Source organism: Magnolia sinica, chromosome 13 (genome assembly GCF_029962835.1).
Source record: "Magnolia sinica isolate HGM2019 chromosome 13, MsV1, whole genome shotgun sequence".
In the NCBI taxonomy this organism is placed as follows: domain Eukaryota; kingdom Viridiplantae; phylum Streptophyta; class Magnoliopsida; order Magnoliales; family Magnoliaceae; genus Magnolia; species Magnolia sinica.
In genome coordinates, this window is record NC_080585.1 from 45,269,830 (window position 1) to 45,275,167 (window position 5,338).

Consider the following 5,338-nt stretch of genomic DNA (forward strand, 5'->3'; position numbering starts at 1 on the left):
TGTGGAAAATAATTAATCTAGGACCGATACATCTAAGAACTGCGAGATTCCGAAGTTGGTAGGCATCCAAAGTAGAAGACAAATGCAACTATATGTCAGTCACATGTGAAATTCACTTCATACATTTAGTCATTTTAATTAGTCTTGTTTATGTTTGGCTATGGTCTTCCAGATCTTCACGTTTTGTTGCTGAAACTTCAGAAATGGTTTATCAGTGACAGCAAGGGTCACATGTTGGAATTTTGACAACCTGCTTATGTCATCTGTTACAACTGCTTCTTTTCCACTTGGCCTTCGTGTTTGTTCAACTTAAAACAGAGCTAACATCCATTGTTAGATACCATGCCTAAGTAAAATATCGTTTCAAGCTGGATTATGGTTGATTTGTGCTGAACACATTGGGAGATATTTTGCTAACCATCATTAGTGTCCTAGGAAGGTGTCCAAATGGCATAATTAGATGTTATCTCATGGGTTATTATTCTACTAAATAGCGGCAAGATTAGAAACTATTCTAAAATCTCGAAAGCCTGTACATTACAATCTAATATTTAGCTCTTCAGAGATTATCTGAGAATATGAGAAAAAGGCACTTGAAATGATATGTAATGTCTCAGGCTTTTCATTGAATATATGGACTACAATAGATTATTTGAAATGGTCTCTCTTTGTAAATCATTTAAATAAAACAACACAACAAGTTTTTAAGTTTAAATCGCGGCCCATGATCGTTATCTGGACACTCAGTGGTCGTAAAAGGTAACCTAGGGTTAATAGCAAAAGCAAATCATAACGAAACATCAAGTGCGAGGTTTCAAGTAAATATCCAAGCACAAGACTGAAAAATTATCTAAGCAGGGAAATAGTCCCATCCATACACATATCATAAAGAGCCTTGTTGATCATTTGGGCCCTGGTAGGGAGAAATGGAGGGGAGTTCGGATTCTTACCTTGGATCAGAGGTAGCTCACCTCTACGGCGATAGGGTTGAGATTTCCAACAATGCACCCACACACACTCCTTCCATCACTTTCTATCACTTCTCTCTCCGCTATCTCTCTCTCTCTCTCTCTCTCTCTCTCTCTCTCTCTCACTCTCCAGAAAGAGAGAGAGAGAGAGAGAGAGAGGTTAAAGGGTTTTATACCCTGGTTTTAGGTGAGTTGGCCCCGGGTTCCGCTAATTCATCCAAATGCCGTGTGAGACCCATTTCCAGTCATCGTTTCTCAATCAAGAGTCGGATTTGGCCGCCCTACTGCAGGGACATATCTTCAATCTTCAATGTGTAAATTTAGATGAAATACAATGGCCGAAATGCCCCAATTCACTGTCCCAATTGGCAGGGCCATTTGTTTAAAAAGCACAAGATTTTATTTCAAGGCTAGGGTGATTTGCACTTTACAAGTGTCGACTAGACGGCGCAATTCGTTCATTTTCAGGTGTGGTCCAAATCTTTCATCCATGATGTACCACAAGCCCAGTGAGCCCCATGACCTCCCATTCAGTCAGATTTTTTTACCCTTCATTGGGCGATGCACAGCTCGAAAAGACAGTTGCCAAGTGCAATTTGCGCAGACCAGCTCTACGGCCTGCGTTTGGCCTGATAAAACCAAAGGCTAGAGGAATGCAGCCTTATGCCTCTCTTTTACTGGCATAATGATTTGAAGACTAGCAAGATAACCCAATATAGTTTTAATCAGCCCTTTTGCAATCAACCCATCCCTCGGATCAACCCTCCACAGGCTATCGTGATTATAGAAAAAACTTGGATTGAAATGCACAGACTTGAAAATTTTCTGCACTTCACGATTACAGTAAACCTCATACAATCTACTCCAACCCTTTTGAAATGCATGGAAATGACTGTGAAATGCATGGAATTGACCGTGAAGTGAAGGGAATTGTTGGAATTGACCGCGAAGTGAAAGGAATTGACCGTGGAATGCACGGAATTGACTGTGAAGTGAAGGGAATTGACCGTGAAATGCATGGAAATGACCGTGAAGTGAAGCAGAATTGCTGGAATTGACCGTGAAATGCATGGAAATGACCATGAAGTGAAGCGAATTGACCGTGAAATGCATGGAATTGACCGTGAAGTGAAGTGAATTGACCATGAAATGAAGGGAATTGACTGTGAAGTGAAGGGAATTGACTGTGAAGTGAAGGGAATTGACCCTGAAATGCACAGAATTGACCATGAAGTGAAGGGAATTGACCGTAAAATGCATGGAAATGACTGTGAAGTGAAGCGGAATTGTTGGAATTGACGGTGAAATGCATGGAAATGACCGTGAAATGAAGGGAATTGACCGTGAAATACATGGAAATGACCGTGAAGTGAAGCGGAATTGCCAGAATTGATCGTGAAATGCATGGAATTGACCATGAAGTGAAAGGAATTGACCATGAAATTCACGGAATTAACCATGAAGTGAAGGGAATTGACCATGAAATGCACGGAATTGATCGTGAAGGGAATTGACTGTGAAATGCATAGAATTGACCATGAAATGAAGGGAATTGACCGTGAAGTGAATGGAATTGACCGTGAAATGCATAGAATTGACCGTGAAGTGAAAGGAATTGACTGTGAAATGCACGGAATTGACCGTAAAGTAAAGGGAATTGACCGTGAAATGCATGGAAATGAATCAGCTATCAGCTTGCAGGACTCATACAGTCAGGAAGAATGGTGCACATGTAGGACCCTTTAGACCTCAAACAAGCACCGGAGCAATGATATAAAGAGTTCAACCCAGATAAGGTAGTTGGGAGGGAAGGAGGATATATTGCAAGCATTGCATGTTGTTGACTTCTTAATCACCTCAAGAAAACCAGAGGTCTCAGTGACATGAAAAGCATTAGTTGAAGATGGGAAGAATGAGTATGAAGGTTGTAGAGTATCTTTGAGAAATAACCAACATAAAACCATGGACAAAAGAAATATTGCACAAAATGACAGAGAATATAAATGTCAAAATGCAAATGCAATGGATTATAATGAATGGCAACTTCATTACACTCAATGGAACACAAAAGATACAAGAAACATCATGAATGTCTGGGTGTGACTCATGAGCCACAAAGTGCTACTGTTTGTACCAAAAGTAAAGAGAATATATGGAGAAGAGACAATAAGTTTTAAGCAATGGCCAGTGACAAGGGAACCTGAGTAAAGGATAGAAAACAGACAACTCACGCCATTTCTTTGCTAATTGGACCCCACTTTGGCCTAATTTAGAATAGTTGGGGTCGACCGAGTCAACCCGGTCGACCAGGTCACAAGGTCAGTGACTCGGGGTCGACCGGGTTGCATAGAAGTGACAGGTCCCCCTCGTTGTTATTTCCATTTGCATCATGTTCGTGCAAGTAAGCCCTTCAGATAATGACTCGGGTGAGATGCTGAGTTCGTTGAATTTTGCAGCTCTCATTCGAGGGGTTGAGTTAAGTCCTGCAAAGAAGCAAATCGTTTAATCTCTCACTGCTTTCTACAATGTGGTCCACCTGATCTTTGGATCTATGTTAATTTTAGGCTCAAGCTTTACAACAATCTCGCCAAATGGATGGACAATTTGGATATAACACATACCTCAGGGTCCCATAGAAGGTTAGGTCAACACACCACTGAGGTCGGTGGTGTGCGGTACACCAACCAATCCGCTTCCCTAGTTGAGGTAACCTAGTTAAGTTGATCGAGTCACCCTTGTTTTCATTGATGAATCGCAGTGTTAAAAGGGATCTTTTCTAATCAAGTCTAAGTCAACTCAGACAAGTCGCACAACGCTTTATAATAGACTTAAAACCTTGATCTATAGTTCCTAACTTTCATGCTATTAAATCAAATGGTTATGATCTTCAGCTCAGTTCGATCTTTGCATCATGACCAGTCACTAATGACGAGGAACAAATGCAGATTTTACATTTCTGTCTCAAATGTTACTTAAAAACTCTAATAATGATGGAACAACAACATTTTTCTTTGTTATTTCTCAAGCATTGCATTACATGAGCTGCACCCATACATGCACATCTAACAGTAGATTTCCAGCCATACAATGAATGGCTAAACATAGAAAACTTTACATAATCACCATTAAAATATTTGCCACCATTCATGTCAACGATATCAATCACATCACCATTTTGTTACTTCATGGCAATAACAGAAACTCAAGAATTTCTTGAAGCTTAAGTGTGGTGAGCAATGCAAGGCATATTTGTTCTTTCTCAAGGCTAGTTCTTTTATGGCAAAGGTGTTAAACTGGCCGTGAAGTGAAGCAAAATCGCCACATTTGACCATGAAATGCATGGAATTGACCATGAAGTGAAGGGAATTGACCATGACATGCATGGAATTGCCAAAGTTAACCGTGAAATGCATGGAAATGACCGTGAAGTGAAGGGAATTCACCGTGAAGTGAAGCGAATTGACCGTGAAATTCATGTAATTGACCGTGAAGTGAAGGGAATTCACGTGAAGTGAAGCAAATTGACCGTGAAGTAAAGGAAATTGACCGTGAAGTGAAGGGAATTGACCGTGAAGTGAAGCGGAATCGCGGAATTGACCATGAAATGCATGGAATTGAGCGTGAAGTGAAGGGGATTGATCGTGAAATGCATGGAAATGATTTCAGTGAAAGGGATTGACCATGAAATGCATGGAAATGACCGTGAAGTGAAGAAGAATCACCGGAATTAACCATGAAGTGAAGCAAAATCGCCGGAATTGACTGTGAAATGCATGGAATTGATCGTGAAGTGAAGGGAATTGACCGTGAAATGCATGAAAATGACCGTGAAGTGAAGGGGATTAACCGTGAAATGCATGGAATTGACCGTGAAGTGAAAGGAATTGACCGTGAAATGCACAAAATTAACCGTGAAGTGAAGGGAATTGACCATGAAATGCATGGAAATGACCGTGAAGTGAAGCAGAATTGTCAGAATTGAGCATGAAATGCATGGAATTGATTGTGCAGTGAATGGAAATGACCATGAAATGCATCGATATTGACCGTGAATTGAAGACATCATTTACTGCAAAATGATGTCTTCACCATTCATAATGAAATCACTCTTAGGAAGACATCATTTACTACAAAATTTTGACAAAATATACAACACATCATTTACATCATTTCACCATGAATGTTTTACAAGACATCATTTACAACAATTTACAACATTTAATAAAATTTTCCGATTCCTCTCATGCCTAAGACAAATATATCATATTTTGAAGTCACTCAGGCAATCATAGGCTATTTGACTTCCTAAAGCTGGGAGTGAATTGTTGTAAGTCTCTCCATGACAAAATTTGATCGCTGCATAAAATGTC